This window comes from Nipponia nippon, unplaced genomic scaffold (genome assembly GCF_047370975.1).
Source record: "Nipponia nippon isolate SJK-2023a ecotype South Korea unplaced genomic scaffold, ASM4737097v1 scaffold_3, whole genome shotgun sequence".
NCBI lineage: Eukaryota > Metazoa > Chordata > Aves > Pelecaniformes > Threskiornithidae > Nipponia > Nipponia nippon.
The window spans coordinates 79,580,481-79,603,892 of NW_028262347.1; the positions used below are offsets into that span (position 1 = coordinate 79,580,481).

General features: G+C 39.1%; 1 protein-coding gene across 14 annotated transcripts in view; it reads left to right on the forward strand.

Moving 5' to 3' along the window:
• The window catches only part of LOC148054717 (uncharacterized), a 338,774-nt gene that overhangs the window by 304,599 nt on the left and 10,763 nt on the right, over positions 1-23,412 (forward strand). For 13 of the 14 annotated variants that reach the window (XR_015706635.1, XR_015706634.1, XR_015706636.1 and 10 more), the window contains one exon: positions 16,327-16,404. The gene's annotated coding sequence lies outside the window, so the exon portion shown is untranslated. Of the gene's footprint in view, positions 1-2,368; positions 2,463-16,326; positions 16,405-23,412 lie in introns of those variants that run through there. The other variant, XR_015706642.1, reaches the window with a different exon arrangement.

The following is a 23,412-nucleotide window of genomic DNA, read 5'->3' on the forward strand; positions in this document are numbered from 1 at the left end:
AAGCCAGATGTGATACTTTGTGATTCTCCGCAAAATATTTTTCTGCCCTTCTTTTCCAAAACTTCATTCAGTCAGGCAGAAACTACAACATTAGGGAGAATGCTGCAGTGACCTTGAGGTGATCTGATGAACCATTTAATCCAAATGGTTTATTTTCTTACAATTTTGCTGTGTTAAAGGAAAACTGGAGACGTGGGGGGGCAGGGGATATTATTCTAGGATTAGCATATATAATTTCCACCATTTACAAGTGGTTAGGGAATAGTTCCTCAAAGAAGTGGAACCCCAAAGACCAAAACTGTGCTGACAAAATTTAGGATTTTTTCTCTAGTGATTTCTCTAGTGATTTAACAGTAGAGTAAAAATCAAACAGTACTAATACTTCTTTACTGCTCAAAAAGTTTACTACACTTAAGAAACAAAAAAGTCAAAGAAATGTGCCATAATTAACATGCATAGTTTTTTTTATCCCCGTTACCTGATTTTCAGTATGATTTCTAATCATCTGTTTGTTATCATCTCACTTCTCCTTTCCTCTAACTTTCTCTGTTTTCCCGCTTACAGTCCTTTACTCTTCTGTTTCCTGCATGCCTAAATTAATTTTCACTTTTTCCCTTACAACTGTATGCGCTGCATGTAGATTCTCTTGTTTTCGGTGCTATTAAGAAAAGCCCTTTCAAAATAGAAAATATTATAAATCCCCTACAGGATATGATTATTCCTATTCTATCATACAGCAAGCTAAAGCTGATAAGTTACATGGCTGTAGATCACTGGTGCCCATGTGAATGGTATTCTTCCACACTTTCTTTCCCTCTCTTGCTTTTTATTGTGACCAGAAGACTGGGGCTGCCTAAAGTATTCTGCATTAGCTAGCTAACAGATGCCAAATAGCCCAGAGATTCACACTGTCGTGAACTAATACAATACCCCTCATGGAAGTGACTCCAAGCCATTTGTTTCATCAGCCTCGCAAGTTTGCAGTTGTAGAGATGACTGAAAAGTGCTATTTGAAGAAAAATACTGCTTCAAACCTTAAACCCATGCAATTGTTTTGTCTTTTTAATTCCAGTTCTCCAAATTTACGGGCTAGAACCAACTTCTCTTTCATTCCCTCCTGATTGTTGAAAGTAAGCCATGGTAGCTTTGGTGGTTCTAGAAAAGAGGCTGCGATACAGCCTGTGAGTATGGCACTGCATAACTTCTAGAAATCAGTGTGAGCAGTTGCAAGAACAGCAGTGGGCAGCAATGTTAACAGGGACTCTGCAGTCCACCCACAGGTACCTCACTTAGGTCTAAGTCAAAAGTGTAATGCAACTGTGCCTCTACTGTATCTCCCTGATATTTTTATTTAAATTGAACAGTAGGGTGTGTAAACTTCTGCTTTTTCAAATGTCAGCAGGTGAAACTCAGTATATTCTTCCCAGGAGCTCATACAAACGTTTTTTTCTTAATCTTTGTCTTGCTGTGTTGAAGTTTGCAGCTGCTGGATTCTGCTTTGAGTTTCAAGTTCAAAGGCACCCAGACACAGTTTGTGAAATATCACAGAAACCACTGAACTTCACCTGGCTTTGCAAGGAAATCTTGTCAAACCACGAGTTTCCCACACTTCCAGTGTGAAACCTTGTGTTAACTCCGAGCTTTTTTTCTCCCAGCTTGGATTGGAGTTGGCTTAACTCTGAAGGATCACAACCCTTAGGAAACTTCTTCATGAACTTTGGCCTGTTTTCAAGTTTGTAACAAAACTCAGAATTCTTTCCATGATTTTGAGGTTTTGTAGCAAAAGCAAAGGACATCTGTAATCAACATTGCTTTTAAATCAGTGGTTTTAGAGATGGGTCGTAACCTTTGAACATAGCGTCTGTGTAGTAAGCTTGGCAGGCATCTGCATTTTGGCAGGTTTGTTCAAGTTTTGAAAGAGCTGTCCCACCTGTTGTCACAGCAGTGCGGCAGATTGCTAGCCCCACCGCAAAGATACGGGACGCTGCAAAATATGTCTCGGAGAAATAACATCTCCCATCAAACACAGAGGGCTATATTGTGTTGTAAGAGACAGCCTTCACGCGAGCGCTGGAGGGGGTCGTTTGGCAGCTGGACTCTTCAGACGTGTCTCTCTCAGGGCTTGCTGTAGCACAGCCTGGAGTGGGACCTCCACCATATGTTAACAGCGTCGCTCATGTGCCTGTCCCGGGCAGCTCTGGCTCCGCCGAGGGTACAGGCTGTGGTAATAATTCTCCTCCTGTCCTTTTATATTTCGTACAGGTCTAGGTGGCCCAAATGGTGTTACTGGCAAATGTGTCACAGTAATATGTAAACTATAGGCTAAATTCTTCCCTTTACTGAAAACATTTTACCCTGCTCTCTCTAGGGGCTCAGAGTACTTTTCTTTCAACACAGTCAGGCGCACCAGCTTGCTTCCATTTGCCATCAAGAGACAGAGTTTCAACATGAGCTTCTCCAGGCTGTTTTTCCAGGTAGCTGGTTCACTCTGTCACCTGTGCTCTGGGAAGGGTTACCTCACTTTGGCTTCTGCGTGCCAGCCGTTTCTTCCCATTCAGTTGCCTGTTTCGTGACCTGGTTCGTTGAATATCAAGTAGCAGCATCACACTGGAGTGTGAGTCGTCTTAAGAAAAGAGAAGCGGGAATAGAGATGCATTGCTTTAGCCTAATCTCTTCTAACATCGGTGTGTCTGTGTAATGCCTGTGTTTTCAGCATGCCTATGTAATTATTCCTTACGTGTTTTATTGGTTGAAGTTCTATGTTACAAGTCCCTCAAAATCAGACATGCATTAAAATTAATAATGATTATTTTTTTCGTTATATAATTCCAGGGTGGTTTTTTTTTTTAAACCTATATCCCCCTTTTCAAATACAACATTAGCCCAGCCTCTTGGGTCATTTTGTATCATTAAAAAATGTCAGCATAATTCCCTCAGCCGTTTTTTATTTATAGGAGGGTAACAAAATCAGTTTTTCTGTTTTAAAAGTAGGTTTGGGTTGTAGGTTTGGGTTTTGTGTTTTTGATTTTGTTTTCTTTTCCTCAGGGAACAGTGTAAAAATGTCTGAATCTTTAAACCTGAAATTTGGCAGGTACCTAAATCTTTAATGAGTAGTATGTGCTTTGCAGTTTTTTCTAAAGATTTGCATATTTGCTTCTTAGGATACATCAGCTGCTAATACTTCTCGGAACAGTCTGGTGGGCACACAATTAAAAAAAAAAGGAATGTGCTTATTAATTCTTGGGTTTTTTTGCTTTTATCAGCTACGGTATTACTTTGCTCTGCTTTCGCTGTCCCTAGCTTATTTCACATTAGATAGTTAAATCTGAATAAAAAGTTATCTGCAGAGCTGGAGGTAGGCTCCATTCTTTAAATGTTTGTTTGCTGATTTCATTGCAAGTGCTTTAAAAGCTGTGCTGAAGACTGTAAAGTTCCTGGAGCTGTAATAGAAAACATTAGTGTCTGGACTTTCAAGGGAAGAATGTGGTTAAGATTATAGTGACTGAGTCACTGTCAATGGGTGGTCTTGAGTCCATATGGCACACAGTAGACAGCAGCACAGAAGAGCCTTTGCTCAAATAGGTGACGAGCAGCACTCACCAAAGTGAAAGTGTTTGAAAAGGGCCGTGCTAGGCTATATTTTGCCTGCACGGGGGTAAAATACAGTCAGGTTGCTTCTCAGTGCGGCTTTGTTTTAACTTCGCTACAAAATAAGATAAAGGATTTGCTTAAAAGCTCAGTCGTCGCAATGCTACATGCTCATTTTGGCTCCTCGGATTGCTTCTTTTCATTCGGCACATTTTCATTGTTCTGTTAGGCTTTTAATGAGACAGTTACAAAATGTCTGCCTCACTCTGACCGCCATTTTGTAGCCTGATTGTTGGATAATAAAGACTGTGCGAAGTAGAAAATAAACAACGTGGCATGGAAGAGATTTCAAAAGGAGTACAAAATCTGCATGTTTTATTTAGACGCTTAATTGTTGCCGACTGGCTGCATTTAAACAAGCGACTTTACAGTGTCTGGAAGAAAACCAGCTCCCGAATTTGAGGAGCTGACCTTGGGTAGATGCCATCAACTGTTCTTTTCTATTGGCACGAATGTGCTGCTGGCAGGGTCTCCCTGTAGCTGCAGTCGCTCACCCGGCTCTGAATCAGAACCTGCTTACACTGTACTGGGCCACCAAATTACGCCATTTATTCCAAATATTATTTGCAGCCCCCTCGATAACCAAGATTTGATCTAGAATATATAGGATATTTAAAAATAAGAACCTTCAAAATAGCTATGATTTAGCTTCTGCCATAGAGCAACACATAATGTTGTTCAGAAAAAAAGCGGGGGAGGCTACAAGTTTGCTGAAAGCAAACTAAAAAGGCACGACGGGAATTGAAAGGACACTATGCAGTTGTTACTGTGGTCCTATGGATACAGTACTCACTGTGTGAGGAGTGAACTTAGTGGCATTTACTTGCTTCCTTTATCAAAATCTCTGTTTTGTGTGTATAAGATGGGCAAGGGGGGCTGGGGAAGGACGCTTTACATTCACAGTAGGGTGCAGCTTCAAAGCTGTTTAAAATTCTGCCATATCTTAATGATAATAGTTAATCCCAGTATCAGAACAGTACTTCTATTTTTAAAATGCAATCAATCAATCATTTTAATACATTGCGCCCTTAGTGCCAAACACCTCAGAAAACGGTGTGTACGGCAGTAAAAATAAAGCATCTGAAACTCCTTCTGTAGAGTTGTTCTTCCTTTCTTTCTTACCCATACATGTACAGCAAAATCTCAAAGGTGCAAGAAAAAATCTGGAATTACATAACAGGGAGTAAGACCTCCAAACAAGACCGATTGCCAGGTGGGGATTGCTGTTACGGACTGAGTGAGGAGGGAAGGAGAAATTGCCAAACCTGACTAAAGTTCTCTCTAGAAATACAGTATGTGCTGTTTTGTTCTTGGGTTTTGTTGGGTTTTGGTTTTGGCTTTTGAGGTGGGAGTTGCATACAGATGCTAGATTTTCTTTTAAGAGGATTACACTGAAAATTGCTTCTTTCTGTTTTCTTCTCAGGACAGCTTCCTACGTCTACCATGCTCTTTCAGAAAGCTGTTCATATAGATGTAATAGAGGTTGTAGGTAATTCAAGTTCAGTTTCTGCCTCTGCCGCAGTGATTCACACAAAAGCACAGAAGTGTCTTGTACATGTGTTCTTCACCTGCAAAATAAGGATTAGTGCTTCCTTACCATTAGTGCTTATAAATTACTTTGAAGTTCCTCCAATATGCTGCAAATATACCTATCACTGTTGTTAGTGATAAAAATGTGAACTACATGACTCAGTCATGTTAACGGTGTATTAACGGAGGATTTTTAGCACAACTTGAATATAAAAGTATCAGCACCATATTCCAGCAAATAACCAACTATAGTGAGAGCATACCTCTATATTACCTATATTTTCACTTCCGCATGGATTTTCTCATGAGTGAGCTCTTTCTTGGGTCGCTCATTTTCTGAGACTGACCCTCACCCATTGTATTGCTCAAAGGCTTTGCTTTTTTTAAAGGATCAGCAAGAAACAGTGATGTTTTCAATCATCAAACTGGTAGGACCATCCCATTGGACCAAAAATGCCCCAAATCATTTCACATGAATTACGAATTAATTTCAAACATTCTAGTTGCCGCAACAATAAATAATGGGGAAGTTCTGAAAGAGATTTTTGATTTCAGTTGAATAGTGGCCTCCACAAATAGGTATTTATGTAACAAAAAATAACTCAATGCAAAGCAAGTTTAGTTGAGGTGAAACTGGAAACAAAGGCACAAATGATCTGGGCTCAGATCATAGGTTACAGAGATAAGACATCTGGATTTCCAGTCAATTCGCTGAAGGTGTGAGTAGGAGTTAATAAGGTTTGCTTTCCTGTTACAGAAGAGCATTTTTTACACAGTGTCTGAAATCTAAGTTCCTTGGGGGATTAATAAGTGTTTTTCCATTAATTCAAAATAACCGCCTTGGAACTACAAGGCAGCTTATGATAGTACTTCCTAGCCTCATGCATTCATAACTGTCGTAGCGTATTTTTTTGATTTTTACGTATAAATACATCCTTCCTAGGGGCAGCTGCCTCAGCAAGCAGAATACAGACATTCATGCCAAGACTTCTTTAAAATGTTTGCTGCTCTCTTAAGCCATAACTTAGGCAATATCACAAAAGATTTTTTTAAAAGTAGCAATACTGAGGGCTTATATTTTGTGTTTGTCTGGTCCGCTCGATCCCTTCCCATTACATGTTTCATTTTAACAGGCAGCAAGCGTGTTCCGCTGCTTCCTTGAGATGCGTCTGCATTGCTGACATCTGGAAAGCAGCCATACGGGTTTCCACACATAGTTTTTGGAAACACCATTTGCTGGTGGAACGATCCAGAGCAGACACCTCTTTTGGCAGAACTTTATTGCCATCTATTTTTAGTTGAACTCTTGTACATCAGATTACTGTGTGGGAGCCACAAGAGTGTGGCTTGTAGGCAGACGCTCCAGGAAGAAAGGAAGACTTCTCTGTGTGGCAGTTCAAGTGCTTGGGGGTGAGTTATCTGCGCGTACCTTCCGTGACCAGCCACTGTCTCGTTAGTATAATGTCACAAACTGTATGCAGAGTTGGCAAAGAAACTGAAAGGAAATTGGGACTTGCACTGTCCTTTCTGTTATCCTCATGGCACATGGGAGCATATAATGAACTTCGGAGGACAATGCTGGCCAGAATACTCCAGTTCTAAAATAGCAGACATGATGTACTCCACCAGCAGAGCACACATATGAACAATGCCTCCTACAACTGAATAGATTAACAACTCTCTTTTGGGATCTCTTAGCTGAGGTCTGCAGCTTTCCAGTAATTCTAAGAAGGGCTGTTGACTGTTGTTCTGCCCAAAGCCAGGGAAAGGCCTAGAGTTTCCCTAAATGCTAGGGCAGTGGAGAGGATGAAAAACTGTTTAGATTCCCTGCAAAATTTTGCAGTGCCTGTTTCTGTACGAAACTGCCTTTCTCAGAGGTTTGTGGAAGCAGCTTGTTTTTAGTGGTGTTGATACTCATGCTTTTGTAACTTATTGCACATTTATATGTCAGATAAATTTATAAGTATGTATGTTTTTAGTTCATCATCCTTAAATACCTATGGCATAAATGAAAGACTTAACAGGCCTCTTAGTAGGGTATGTTGTTAGCGTATGTTTTGGAATTCATCCTACGGTTCCACGCGTTGCTTGTGTGAATGGTAGAGGAGAGAGTATCCCAGTGGAGTACATCAAGCGTCTGATTCTTTTCTGAGCCTTTTCTGAAAGAGGAGATGTTGGATATAGGAAGGGCATGGCATGCAAAAACTTAAGTTGTATTTGAATATTTGAAGTCCTATTTGTGCAAAATGCATCATATGTTTACCAGACAATTGTTTTAAGCTCCAAAACGCATGAAGAACCTCCATGAAAAGTCTTACTCTCTTTCATGAACATGCTTGGGCTTATTTTGTAATTGATTTTTTATTTTTATTTTTATTTTTAAGTAAGACCTTTCTTCTCTGTAGATTGCAAGTTTTTGCAAGTAGTTTGCAAGCAGTTAGTTTGCACAGTGTTTGGACACTCGAAAGGACTTCACAGATCAGCAGTGGCTAGGAATGTAAGCTAGTGCCAGGTGAACGGCCAGCTTTCTTTCCTTTCCCATAGTTAATGTCAAAGGGTCAGAAATGATCAGATCAGTTTTTTAAATAAAATTGTAAAAATTGCAGTGCCGACGTTTCCAGAAGCGAAAAGGCTTGCTAACATTCAGCATCAGCTGTGTGAGGCTTCTTGTGGTGATGACTTTTTACTTGGGTATTTGTTTGTCTGATTATTGCTTCTTGACACTACTTTAGCAGAGTCATTCATTTAAAAGATCTCAGGGAGAAGACTTCAAACAAATGCCAGTATTTAAAGGTCCTTACCATTGTTTCCCTTTGATATTAGACACCTGTTTTCATGTAGCAAGAAGCTTTTTTTGCTTCTACTTTATCAGGTCCCAGTTATGATAACATGTGTAGCTTGAGTAGACACACTTAAGATCTAGTCTGGTATCCAGATACAGCTATAAACCTTTAAAAATTACATTGCAGGCTATACCAGTCTTCCTCTCTATATTGATCATTTTTGGATAACAGACCATTCTGAGAGCACTTGTGTTATTGGAGAAGATATAACTGAATTATTTGTGTATTCTCATATGCCTTATTAAAGCAATCCTACGTGTTATGTTCCCATCTTACTCTAGATATTGCAAAATACTTAGTTTACTTACTTTATCATTTGTCATGCAGTGTGGACAGTTGAAGTCATGACGATCTTATTCATCCTTTCTACTTTAATACTTGGTAGTAGGTTATGTTTATGTTAGAGAGATCATAGTTTTTCTTACATGAATTACCAAGTAGGTGAGTGTTATAATTGTTACTCAGAGCTTAGATGATTCATTATTGATAGAAAGTGGTGTTCTTTTCTTAAATGAATGAGCTGTTTATTTGGAACGTTGAGTGTTACAGTTGTCTTTCCAGTGACGATGATTTGGGGTTTGGTTTCTTTTTTGGCAACTAAGGATCATTCTAGCAAAAAATGTTGGTAATCCACCACCAAACTTGGCAAGTTCCTGGTTTTCTACCAGCCCAATCTTTTGTATAGACAATATCAGCTATCTTTGGAGGAGGCAGATCAACATGCTGCAAAAGGCAAAAAACTGAAATGTCATTAAAGAATTCAGAAAGTCTGAGAGACTTTTGTGCTGAATCTTTGCATTTGCAAATTCTCATTCATGTGAAAATTTTCTGTGAAGGTTTGTTTACAATTGTAATTAAAGTACTGTACATTCAAAATGTCTCCTGCTGGACAGGCTCAGCCTGCCTTCACTGCAATAAATCAGCCACACAGGCCAGCTGACAACGGCGCACTTTCAGTATCCAGCAACTGGATGAGAGTGTGTTCTGGGATTATAGTACCCCAGTGCAATGATGCTAATGTTCTCAGAAGAAAAATTACTCCACTGTAGACTTGTTATATCCCAGTTTATCATCCACATTTTATTTTAGAGTGTGTGGCTTTTTAGTTTGTTTTTGTAAAGGTGCTTTCTGTGCACTGTTGATGCTGCAAGACATGGAAATTAGGAAACTTGTATATTAACATTTCCACAGCACCATAAAAGATTGTGGAAAATGTGCGTTTGCCAACATAACTAGTATCCAAAAATGATGCATATACAATTTATAGACAAGGAAATATTTAAATGTTAGTAGGGAAAGTTAAGCTTTTAGATTTCTTAGGTGTTGTGTGTTTAAATATTCGACTTTGATGTTGTATAAATTCTGGATTTTTTTGTTTTGTTTTTTTCTCCTTGCTTGCTTATATATTTACAGGCTCTGCTTCTCTGGCCACAATAGAGCAGACAGAATTACTTGATGTTGAGAACCTTGTTAATTTTATGGCCCATTTTCACATGGAGATCAGCTTTTATTTCCCCTCTCACTCTTTATTCTTGATTCAATTGTTAGTAAGGTTTACTGAGCAAAAACACTGGATGTATTATGGGAAGAAATCTAATCAATGCAGCACCAAGGGACAGTCCTTCAGAGTCCTCCCTAGTGGCTGTGAGCCAGACTAGAGGTTACTACGAGGTTACTCTGTCTGACTTTAACCAAAATACCCATCTACTTCTGAAAAGGCTGCCGGCAGCCTTGTACGTGTGTAACAGAAGCCTCATTAATATAAGCTCCCAATATATATACACCTGTTATACTAGCCCCCAGCACAGAGCCTGTGTTTCCTATTTTAAACACTTTGCATGTCTGTCTACATTCCCTTCTGTCTGCAGTTGCTCTCGTGTGGTACTGCAGAGCAACTCGTATGCAATACCTCCAGGGAATGTAGAAGGCTAAATAAAGTTGTGGCAGATGTCAGTGGACTTTGCCAAACGCTATTTTTCAAGTTAGAGAGTTTGAAAGATTCATTGGCTAATCCAGACTTTGTGATACTGAAGTAAACTCATTAGTAGCCTCTTTAAGTGTGCATTTCTTTAATGCCTGCTCCTTTTTCAGGTATTGATGCAGAGAATCGCATTGATATATGTGTGGGAAATTTTTATTTGATTGGCAGAACTCTGCTCCTCACCTTCCTCCCAAACCCCAACCCTCCTCTTCATGTACAGAGTTTAATTCCTCTTAGAGTTGAATTATTTGAAAGACATAGCACTTCCTTAGGGCTTTTACCTGTCTGAATTCTAATAAATCATTTGACAGCAAAATGACTCTAAGATAAACTTTTCCCCTTTTATGAAATATTTGTTCAGCACATTCCAGAATATGGGTTTACCTCAAAAGTTACATATCTTCTTTGTTAAAGACAAAAAAAGAATCAAAAGCAGTATCAGATACAACTGCTGATTCAGCACAGGAACAAAACCTTCGCATACCCACTGAGCCATGTACTTTCTGGCTACCTAGCTTGGTTTTCCTGACCAATGCATTGGGAATCATGTGTGTCAGTACTTCTTCTAGGCCCTTGCCATATTTTGCATAAAGGAGCAGTAAATTTGCTTCACATAGCTCTCAAGGAAAGTATGTTGTTCCCCCAGGCAGGTCCAAAAATGCTGCAAAGCTGTGACGTTCTGAGGCTCTCACCCAGAAGCCAGCAACGTGCTCTTAGCTGCACACAGGTCGGTCCCGGGGACACCCTTCTGGTAGCTGTGTGGCTCCTGTTACCTCATGCATGGAGCGAAATTTCTGTAATCAGGCACATCTGCTATTGCATTCACAGTTTTCATAATTGTTTTCACAATGCACAGTTGATAATGTCTGTGTTTTATTTTTGTTTCCAAAGCTTTTTCCATGGAAATTTTCAGTAAGGTATGAATCCTAGCACTAGATACTGATGGCTAACAGTAGCCAGCAGTTCTGCTGTGAAATGTGCTGCAGTGAATCACTGGAGGAACTGAATTAGCTATACTTCAGTTACAGCGCTTCTCCATCTGCAGTGATGTTCTTCCTGCTCATACGATGTTGCAACATTTGATTGTGAATTATTATAACCTGAGGAGTATGTGGCAATTTCAATACGCATGTATATTAAACAAAACTTTGAGAAACGCAGTTAAAAATCCTAAGAACTTAAGAATTAAGAGTCTGGACGAGACCAAGGGTCTGCCTGGCCTACTATCTTGTTTTCAGCAGCGATTAGTAGACTTTTATGGAAAAAATACAAGTGATACGTATATGCAATAAATAGGCAGAAGTGCTGTAGTTATTCAAGTTAGTCACGCTGCATGTGGAAAATCACCCTGGACTATAGTTGCCATAGGCCAGAGCATTCTTAGGCTAAAACCTGCGATGTGTATGATTGGATTCACAATAGCGTATTTTAGCATACAGACCTGCACAGTGCATCTTGTCAAACCCCAGACAAGTCTGGGGTTAAGTCCACATATTCCAGCCGTTTCCGAATGAACTAATTGTATGAGCATTCATCTTCAATGACAGTAAATACAAGATTGTTCAAATACAATCAAGAACTAACTCTTAATTATTTAGTAACCTGCTTCTTTACATAATAGTTTTGATTTGCCTTGATTGTTTCCATATTACTTCAGCATAAACCCCATTCTTTTAGTCTTTGCAGGTGTTTTGAGGACTCTGACTGTAGGAGCAATTTTCTTTTGTTGGTTGAAGTGGCATCATGTCACAAAAATTTGCATTTTGCATACAAGTGTTTTAGTAAAGTTGCACAGTCAGGCTGTGGAGCTTATGGGCATAGGAAGTAGCTGTAGTTGCCGTGCCTAGGATGTATTTGGCAAATAGGAAATTATTCCAAAGAAGATTCATAGCCAACACTTTCCTAAAATGAGATTAGTGGTGCCACTTCATGGAGATCCTACTTCAGCCTTACCCATGGTGTTTTAGTAGGGTTCACCTGGGAAGTGTCAGTCATGTAACTGCATTTGACCACAAATGCTATTTTATGCTTTTCATATGTTCTCTTACTTCCACCAAGATTTTCTTGAATAGGTGAAGTGGAAATAAGTTACAGTTTTCCAAGATACATTTAGGAGATACTCACTTCTTTTCTCGAAAGTTTAATAAAGTTCCATTAAGTTAAGAAATAAAAGTATCAGACCCAGCAAGCTAATGCTGAGGACACTAGGTTGTTCAAACACCATTTAGAGCTCAAATCAGTTTTTGTCAAATCAGATTCCTATTTCAAGATAGCAAGTATTAGTTAACCATTTTAAAGGATTAAAACTCTAGTCTGGTCATGATGATAGAGGTAATACCTCTGTAGTGAGCAGTGTAGGCCTATACTTCCAGCTGTGGTCAGGTTGCTTTTTAACAGTCTCGGTGAACAAATGTTTTAGTCCATGTGAAACAGAAATGAGCATTTGATTCTTTTACATGAGTGCTATTAGTTGGGTAAGTTCAGGATTTTTTTTTTTTGTATTCTTAGTAGTAGTTACTTGGAGCAAGACTTTTTCAATGGGAAGACAACAAGGAAGTGACTCTTTGAAAGTTTCATGTGATATATTAGATTATTGAAACCTAGTTGCTATAAGCTATGTTAGTATTGTGAGTATGTTTCTGAAAGGAAACATTTCCCTGAAGAGAACCACTCAGAGCAAGTGCTTTTAATTCTTCGTAGGAATTTGCTGTTAGTTTCAGATCTTGGATTTTCCAATTAAGAAAGGCAAATATTTTCAGTCCGTGAATCAGGTGGCATACACAGGGATCTTTGAATATCGGAGAGGAAAAATGTTAAAACTACTCAAGAAAGATTAGTCAGCAGTCTGACTGGTACAGGGAGGAGGAGGAGGAGGGAAGGGGAACCTGTAGAAGTTGTGAAAATTAGCACAATACTCTAGTTAAGGCTCACTGTAGATCACAGCTCACTGATGTTTTGCTGCATGGAGGAAATAATTCATGTAGAAGTGGGTCAATGGTAGATTCAAACCTACTGCTCTTGATGGCAAGTCCTCAAAAAAATACTTGCATGCTATTGTTCAAGTGGTCAAAAGAAAACCAAACAGCAATGGGGTTCCAGTCAATCATGTTGTTTTGGAGGTTTTAATCAATTAGAAAGATAATTTCTCCTTTTTTTCCATAAAGTAAACATCTTGCATTGCTATACAGTGAACCGTGGCTTTTCCATTTTGGTGGTCATTACGTGTCAGTTATACAGCGTTTGGAGTTTTGCATTGCACTGCTGTCATTATGTGTCAGAATTACATTTAAAAAAATCATGAGTTAAAACAGCAATCCTGTTGTATTGAAACCTGCCATGGTAAAAGGGTGGCTTATCCCATTGGCCTTCAAAAATATCTACTCAGGTTAAGCTAAAACAGGTACATTGATTTCAACTGTCAGCCATTAATCCTTGAGGTTACCTTTAGCACCCGTTTTTGGTGCGTTGGATTAGTGAGGAACTGCGACCTCTGTGACTCTGACTGAAACTAGATGTAGACTTGCTTAACTATCTCAGTATGTAGATATTAAGTACAAAGGACAATTTTACTCTCTGTTCTAGAGATGCATTATAGTTAGTTCTCTGGCTCTCAGGCTGTATCACTTTGCTGTCTCAAATACTGTAGTTAACACGCTCCTGCTGTTTGCCTTCTCTTTTTGCTTTTACTCACAATGTTAAAATACATTTCTTGCTAAAGAAGGTCATACTTGTTGCTTGGGGAACAATATATCCCATGTTCAGTAATGTCGCAATTCAGAACAATACATAAACACATCTTTAATTTGAATTCCGTATTTAAGTAAGTCCTTGAAGCCCTTGAAGCGTGGGCATAGCGCATTTCAGAAATCGGACACAGGTTTAATGTGGTGTTTCTTGTTGTGCATTCTCATGTTTCAACAGAAATATATCTAGCAACTGCTGCTCTTCTATGATAAACCTAAGAGTAAGGGTTTTCTTATTAACTCTCTGGAGAAGGAATTTAAGACCCAGTCATGAAACCACTGACATGACTGAGTAAAGTTCTTCATGTCTAAACATCTGCAGGGTTGCAGCCTACTATAATAATGGAATAGTCTGAAAACCATGTCTATAAAATCTCAATATGGCACTGTATCAACAGATATTCTTTATACAGCTTTAAGGCAGTCAAGTTTGAAGAGTTTCTTTATCTGTAGCATTTCTGTCCCATCTTGTGTCTGGACTTTTTTCTGCCTGTGGGTTCCCATTGGCCACATGTCTGACTGAGGCTAAAGATTTTTTTCATGTACATTTTTGTACAGTACCTATATTCTATTTTTAAGGAAAAATATACACATGCATTTTTCTTCTTTATTAATAAACTGAGTGACAATTTAAAATAAATTCCTTCAGCTGTTCAGAATGGTACACAGATGTACTGTCACATTTCAGAGTAATTTAAATAGAGAGCGAAGGATTATGCCACCAAAGGAGAAAAAGAGGAGCTGGTCTCTGACCGCTAAAGCAAAATAAAGCAATGCTAAGATGGTGGCTTTGAGAAAAATAAGCCAAACTATTCTGGTACTTAGGTGAACTATGGAAGCAGCAATAAAAGAGAGAAAAATCTTACCAAAGGAAAAATGTGGGAAAAGTATAAAGGTGTACTGTGGAGTGAAAAATCAATATTGAAACAGGTGGGAAAAAAATAGAAAATCAGTTTGGGACATAAAGCAAAAAAGGCAGGGGGTGGGGGGCTTATAAAAGCCATAACATTAACATTATTGATATGTTCACAGAAAGAGAGGATTGGAATGAGGAGTGAATAGGCATTGGTATGAAGATCCGTTTGGTATCCAAGCATGGGAATACCAGTCTGAAGTCTTCAGTTCTTGTAGATTGTGTGGGGAATTCTGATGCCTTACTGTATTTCATTCCAAGGCCAGGTATCTCACAGTGGGTAACCCAAACCTAATTTTTAGGATGCTTAAGTCTTTATAGGACTTCGCTCTTAGACTTGGCAGTGAAGAGAATATTCACTTGCATTTAGATGTAATTTAGGTGCATGAATAGGTAATTGTTATTCCTAAGCTGCTGCTATGGAGAGAGAAAAAGAGAGAGAGGCTCCTAAGGTGTTGGTTCAGGGTACCTATGTTAGATATGCACTGCATATCTATGTTAGATATGTACTACAGATTTCTTTCTGAAGGACCCTGTATCTACTAACACCGTATATGATTCTATCATCTTAATTTAGAAAGTTAAAATGAGCCATATCCTCTCTCTGTCTCTTTATCTTCCTATCTGTAAATTAAGGCAATAATTTTTCTACTGTAACATTGTGAGGGTAGCATTCAACAGGAGTTGTGAAGCACTTGCATATTATGGTGGTCACAGATTGAGAAATGCCAAAATAGGAGGTGTCTTTTGTTGGAGGAAAAGAGAGATTTGATGGGCTGTTGCATATATACAAATTTTAAGGACGTTGTGGAGAAAAGTAACCTTTCTTCAAAAAACAGCAGCAGAATTAGCTGAAGAAAGCTAGAAGAAGTGAATAGATTTAGCATGTGGTCTGATGAATAGGCAGAGAACGGTCATAGCATCACTTCTTTGGGATGACCCAGAATAATTTATCTAGAGTGCTGTTTCACATTCCCCATCATTCTATCGCTATCACAATACAAGAAAACAAAAATTGTTATTTCACCATACTGTATATGTTTTTATATGTAATTAGTGGTTTCTGTATTTGACTATGATTACAAAGCATATGCAAAGGTATTACTGACACAAATGCATTATCAAAAAATGTTAGCATCACTGGCTACTGAGACTAAACTGCTGAACACTACATTTTATGAATAATTTATACCTGATGTATTGATGTCCATGCTTGGTTGATTAGTCTGAGCACAGTTAATCTTTCTACTACCAATTGGTACAGTAATTTTAAAGGACTGAAAACAAAGCTGATATTCAGGAGTAAAGGTTGAGATATTTTTATCTGGTAACTAAATAAAAAAAAAGTAGAGGCGACTTTTTTCCTTGAAGCTTTCAAGGTTTGTGGCAGCTAAATTGAGTCGTCTCAGAAATCTTAAGTCATAGTGCTTCCCTGAGGGTAAAGTCATCCCTCTACAAAGTGCCATTGATGCCCCACTTACCCTTGATTAAGGCTTTCAAAATAAGTTTGAAGTGGGACACTGGCCTTCTACTGAAGCACATTCCTCACCTGCAGAAAAGATTTTGGAAGGCCTGCATTTAATATTTGTATGTCTGTTTCTCACTTTCTCCCCCCATAATGATAATGTATAAATTTTATTATTTTTTCTTCTTTCTTTTTTGAAACAGGAAGAGTGACTTACTGGGGAACCAAGTTAGAAGAGGAAAGAAGTGAAGATTGGTCATCGATGCAGAGGAAATGACAAGGTATGCATAGCAATCACACTGGAGATTCATTTCTTGCTGGTGCTTAGGTCTTCATGGTAGATTACTTGTGGCAATAAAGTTTAAAAATAGTCCTCAGAAACCTTGAAAAAGATGTTTTGAAAGGAACTTTTTTCTTCTGTTTGATTGCCAGAGTAAGCAAAGTAAGTATTTATATCTTTATAAATATCTTTAAGATACACCTTTAAACTCGTTACTGTGCTGAATTGTAGCTGTATTTCTACAGGTAAATGGCAGTCACATTCATGAGGGTTTTTTTTGGCAGAGGCCAGTAAAAACAACCCTTCTCCCAACACCAAACTGAAATCCCTCCAGACACTATCAAAGGTAGTTCTTGAGACTTTAAAATAATCGTTTCATGGATTCATTTAAGTCACTGTACACTCAGCGCAGGGGTTGCACCATTTTCTCTTTTCTTTGTCATTTATAACCGTTACAAGGAGATGTGCTAGTACCTATTTTGCACTGCACTTAATTTGTTCTTTTACGTTTGTCGTCCTGTAGATTTGTAATTTGAGGAATGCAAAATCAGCACTACTAACAACTCATGTCTCTCAAATATTTTCAGTAATGTGAATGTATAATATTTATACAGTGACTGCTAAGAGGCTGGCACAAGGCTATATGCCACTTAAGTTCTGAGGTTAAATGTTGCTTCAGTGACGCATAAAATTTGTATTGACCATCTGCCCAGCATTGAATTGAACCCATTAATGAATAAGCCTCACACTATCACTGTGAGGTAGGGAATTATGATCTCCATTTAACAAGTGATAAAACTGAGCCCCAGAGGGCTCGTGTAATCATTTCAAGTCATACAGGAAGTATATAATAGAGCCAGCAATGAAAGCCAGCTCACCTGACCTGCCATCCTTCCTATTTGGGCATCCCTGCCTGTGGTATCCTTTTCACTATGTTCTGTCGTGCGTGGAATGTGTACATCAACAGCTATACCTTCTTCATGCACAGTTTTAACTGTCGAATTCTCTTGCAAAGTAACTTAAAACACACAGTTAATGTGAATCGTGCTCGTCCATAAAGAACAACATGAGACACAATGCAAAAAGGCCAGCATAAACAGCACCAGATGGCCTTTGTAAATTGAGCAAGTTAGCACAAAATGCCAAAAGGGAGATCTGTTATTGTGACCTCTCTTTCTGTTTTTTTGCATAACGTTGAGAAGACGACTGTGCAGATCTTTCAGTAGTACAGAGGGGAACTGCTGGTATAGGACGATTAATGCTTTTCCTTTTGTAATCTCGCTGAAGGTCTCTTTGATTTCCTTTAGTAAATGTCAGGTCACATGTTGGCTGCTTGCATTCTAAAACTGAAGTATAAATCATGTTCTCAAGTGACAGAAACTGTCATTTTTCCTTGCAAAATATTTTTCTAACTATATCTTATGTAACTGTTACAGTTGTTGACATTTTCCTTAAAAGCCCTGTTCGTTTGACACTCAAGATACAGTATAAAGCTATAGACTGGAAAAGAGAATTCTTTTGCGTTTGCTTGTATCTGTTTCCTTTACCATGAGTTGAAGAAAGGAATATTATGCATTTCTGAGTCATGCTGTAGAAAGGTATTTTATTTTTAATATCATTAGAATTTTGAAAGAAGGAGAAGGATAAACCTTAGCATAGGTGAAACCAAGAGTTAATACGCTTCAATTATAGAAAGTGGCTATTAAATTTTGATGGGATGCTATCACTGATAATTCAAATAAAATGTTGATGTGGTGATGTGGGGAGTGTGGATAATGAGTTGAATGCTAGAGAAAGGCTGTTGATTTTTATGGAAAATGTATATAAAAAATACGTGATCCTCAACCAAAGACGTTCATGTGGATATATCCATAGGAAAAAAATCGGAGTACAGACTTCCTATGTCTGTCTTGGGCTGTGTCTACAAGAGCGCAGCCCTATATAGCTGTGTCTTGGCATAGATAAAGACTGAAAGTGCTTGCCCACACCTTATGTTTTATTGTGCCTGATTCCTGCCCAGCATAATTTGCTTTCCCTCTACTCTTACACGTCTGCCGAAAACTATTGATATGTCTTCCTGAGGGGTCTTTTAGATCCAACTTACCAAATGTAACAATTTCTTAGAAAAAATGCTGCAGAATGTGGAGTCAATTGATGTGAAATTACTGCTGGCCTTTGACTTGCGGCTTCCGCTGGACCCAACTGAGGGATGAAAGAGAGAACTTTCGCAGGTATTTCAAATCATTACCTGTGCCAATCTCACCCTAATGAGCAGTGAATTAAAGTGTTTCCAAATTGTTCTGAAAAAATAAGTTCAAGAAACACTGTGTTCCTTCTGTGGGAATGCTACAAGGGTGATCTGGAATGCCAGGGTGGGTCCATTAATCCTAATACATCCAAGTCCAAATGTTTTAGTTAAATTTTAAGCAGGCTAGAGACCTTTATGGTAGATGTAGGGTATTTTAAGACACCTTTAGGAGTTTGAACATGTATTCGGATGTCCCATATTGGCATAGCCTTAATCTCTCAAAACCAGGATCAGAAGTGTTTATTTAAGTATCCTGTTGCTGTCAAAGAACATAGCTGAGTTTAGGAAGGGAAGTCAGATCTTGATCTAAGTATCTCTGCTTTAGAATGAGATACTGTATAATAATCTGCACAGAGAACAGTTGAACTCAACATAGACACATGTTAGAGGGGGCACTTGTCTTGGTTAAAGAAAGGAGTGAAAAGTGCCTTCCTCATTCCCATGACTGGCCTGAAGGCCAGGCTCCCCGCAGAGCTTAGAACAACCTACCTTGGCACCTGTGGCATCTCATGATCATGAGTTTGGGGTTCGTAGAATCACACTTGCCTTCTTGTCAAAGCCAGAAGTAGGAGATGGGTCCCCTGGAAACGGATTCCCTGTATCAATCTACGTACTTATATGATCTTATCACTGAAGATTCTCAAAGCTGGTTCATGGACATTACAAATTCGTTCTCCTCAGCTAATAGAGGTAGGATCATACAATTTTACAGGTGTGGAAATGAAGCACATATGTGAATACTTTAAGATGTATAACCTCAACAGTTAAGGTCGGATATTTAAAAGCATTCAGCATGGGTCAGCTCATCTTGTAATGTTTTCTGGGAGACCAACAGCCGGGTTGCAGTTTGCCTTTGAAAGTCTGACTAGTTATTTTAGCATCTAAAGAAGCCAGGAGAACTGAATTTATTTTTCTGAAAACCTGACCCAAGTATTTGCCCAGAATCATGAAGGAAATGTGTGGTACAGTTGTGAAAGGAATCCAGCTCTCTCAGATTTCTGCATACCCAAAAGACCTTCCTCCCTCCCACCTTACTCTCCTCTCTGTTCCGAAGACTTCTTTTTGCTGAGCTTTTGGAAGACAATGCAGCTCTTCTGTGGACTGTTCTCATTAAATCTTTCTTTCTCTTGCTGCAATCTGTAATAGAGGGGGACTCCCAACAGTACTCTCAGAAGGTCCCGTAGTGCACATTAGACAGTACTGGGTCCTGAACTCTAAAGTCTCCAAAGGCTTACTGGATGATCTGCTTTTAAGACCTCTGTTGGTACCGGTTATCTCAAATTACAAATCATTGGCAGGTCTCAGAAATCTGCAAGAGTAGGTCTCCCCAGTTGTTACATATCCCAGGAGATCTGCAAAGAAAAGGAGGATGATTAAAGTTTATGGCTTGAGCAAGAAGAAGTCAGAGGGAACATTTCCCAGTGTTCTTTTTATGAGTTTTTTTAAAGGAAAAATATTTTTCACTGACAGGCCTTTCTAATGATTGAATACACTGTGAGTTCTGTATTTGCAAGAAGGCCTAGAGGACCACACTTTTATTTTCTGCTGGAAGTCTTTAGCACTCTCAATATTAAGATCATTGGAGCCAGGGTTCCCTGCTGATGTTACTAAAATGAACTTTAATCAATCTTGAAAAAAGACTTTAATAACCTGAATTATGGCCCCCAGTGCTAGATCTTTGACAGGAGAGTGAGCCTAGCAGTATTGATTTTCTCGTGCTCAGCATTTCGTCTGATATTTTTGCCACTTGTTAGCAATGTATAGTTTAATAAAAGCTCGGTTTATGAAGTGCCTTTTCCCAGCAATCTTTCTATGTTTAAGTAGAACGTTTTTACATCCTTCATATATATTTTTCCTCATTTTGAAAAAATGGGGTTTTGGGAGGAAGACTCGGAATTCCAAAACTAATCCAGAAATGGAAACTTCCTTCCCTCTCTAATTATGACACAGCTTTTGTCAGTCCCACCAGATGGGGAAGATGAGCCAGAAAGTAGCCTGGATAGTCAACCAATTTTATTCTTTCATTTTCACTTTTTCTGTGAGGAGGCACATGCTTTTTTTGACTCAATACAGCATTTTAAGACATGGCCTGTATCTTTAGAAGAACTTAGAGTTGGTTTTAATAAAACAGCCTGGAGAGGTTTAGAGAATTCAGAGCCTTCCTGAGAGAACTGCAAATATCTGAAAGGGGCTGCCTTCATTTTTGGCTGGGAAATCTGATGGGGAGTGCACAGGAGCAGTTTACTGTTCATATGTGAAGAAAGACATGCGGGGGGGGGGGGGAGCTCAAACTAATACTGTTGCTAATATTTCTCCAGGTTCATGTTCTAACAATGTAAATTACAGCAAAGTCCACAAGTGGCATCTTGTATGTGGCCTGCAGCCTTCTGACCTCCTTCTGAAAGGTGACCTTGTGGTTTGATAGGTTGGCTTTCCATGAGTAAGTTGTTATTGAGCAGACCACTAATGCTTCTCCACAGCACTATTGCTGTACCTTTATAGGGACTGCTAAATGATGTGGTATGTACCACAGAGACCACTGTCCAGAGGAAAGTGCTGTCAAAGAGCGAGAGGGGGTTAACCACAAAATATTTACCATTTTAGTGTGCACTGAAAAAAAACCCCGTAGCTGAAAACAGGATTTTCCTTCAGTGCTCTTTGTGCATTGTGGTTTCACATTGGCTGCAGAAAAGGTTCTGTACAGTGTTGATTCTCCAAAGCAGATGGCAAACAATGATTAACTAGTTCCTTCCAACCGCTTATTAATGAGGAGAAACCAAGTTGAACCAGTTATTCATATTGAATTAAGCTTAAAAAAAAATCATGTAGTTATGACCATAAATGTTCTCATCTAAATCTGAACTTTCCCAGAATAGTGCACTTGGGGCTGGATGTCTTTCTTCAAGCTTATTTCTAGTGGCAGAGGATATGAAAAAGTAAATGATGGTAGAATATCATTATAGTTCCTAATGTAATTTTAAATTATTCCATTGTAAGTAAAATACGGATGCACAAGAGCAGGACCTCGAACCACATGCATTTACAAGCATGTACTATGCAAAAGTAAGTGTCTTGTATGCTGCTGTTGAGACTTACTGTCTTGTCTAAAGCTTCTTCAAGATTTGAGTGGAAGCACTGCTGTAGCAGTCATATCAAGGATTTTAGATTTATGGCTTTAAGAGCTAATGGGAAGCACATTTGCTGTACATTCACATTCCTAAGCTGTTTTACTCATGGCACTTCAAGGCCAAGTGAGGCCTAGGAGAGATGAGCTTTCAAATTAAAAAAAAAAAAAAAGTTTTAATATTGGTAATTTGGGAAATGGTGTATATACTGCCACCAGCGAGACAATAATGAAACAGGCTGGGGACCAACTGTGTAGGAAGCAGCTCTGTAGAAAAGGATCTGGGAGTCCTGGTGCACAAAGTTGATGTCAGTCAGCCATGTGCCCTTCCAGCAAAGAGCCAACTGCATCCAGGGCTACATTAGCAAAACTACAGCCAGCAGCTCTAGAGAAGTGATCCTTCCCTCTCCATAGCACTTGTGAGACTGCGTTTAGAGTATTGTGTCCAGTTTTGGGCAGCCTCGTACAAGAAAGATACTGCCATCCTGGCACGAGCCCAGTGGAGGGCCACCAGTCTAGTCAGGGCTGGAACACATGGTAAGCAAGGAGAAGCTGGGTCTGTCCAGGCTGGAAAAAGAAAGGCACTGGGGAAGACCTTATTGCCATCTGCAACTACCTGATCACAGGGTAAGGAGAAGATGGAGCCTGACTCTTCTCAGAGGTACACAGCAATAGAACGAGGGCCAACAGCCACAAGTTGGAACACAAGAAATTCCAGTCAGATACAAGGAAAATCTTTTTACCAAAGAATGGTCAAACACTGGGACAGGTGCCCAGAGAGTTTGTGGGTTCTCCATCCTTGGAGGTGTCCAGGATTCAACTGGATACGTGCCTGAGCAACTTGATCTAATTAGACCTGCTTTGAGCAGGAGGTTGGACTAGATGCTTCCAGAGATCCCTTCCAACCTGAATTATTCTATGGTTCTTTGATTCTATCATAACCAGGACTAAAACAAGAACACTACTGCAGACTTGGACAACTGGAAGATCAAAAAGGAACAACTTGTTGAAAATCAGAGTGGAATTAATAATACTGTACATCTGATCAGTTCACCTTCTGGCATCAAAAGAGCCAGGGGTTTATGTAATGAATAGTTACCTCAGCATTTCTTCTGTATGGTTCTGCCTAAAGTGAAAAAGTCAGATAACAAAATTCTCATTGACTTCACAATGCTCTGATTTCTGTCAGCTTAAATGGAGATCATGGAAGGGTTCTTTAAACTCAGATAATGGTTTTAATGTGGGGAGAACTTCAGAGAATAGTTTTCAGTTTTTCTGAAAGTATACTTTACAACCACCAGATTCCTTTCGCATATACAGATAAAGTTATGCTAGTATTGGAAGTAAAAAATCCAGTATTTCTCTCTCAGCCTTGTACCTGTGTTCCTGTAAGCACAAGTATTTAATTGAGTTGCTTATAAAAGGAGGAAAATTGGACAGAAGAAAAGCTTCCTTCCTGTGATCCCCAAGTTAGAAAGTATTTCAAAGCTTTGGAAACTATTGGCCAGCTCTGACATTTAGGAAGCCCATCTTAGGAAGAAAGACTGTGTAAAAAGTCCAAACCTTATCATGTGAGC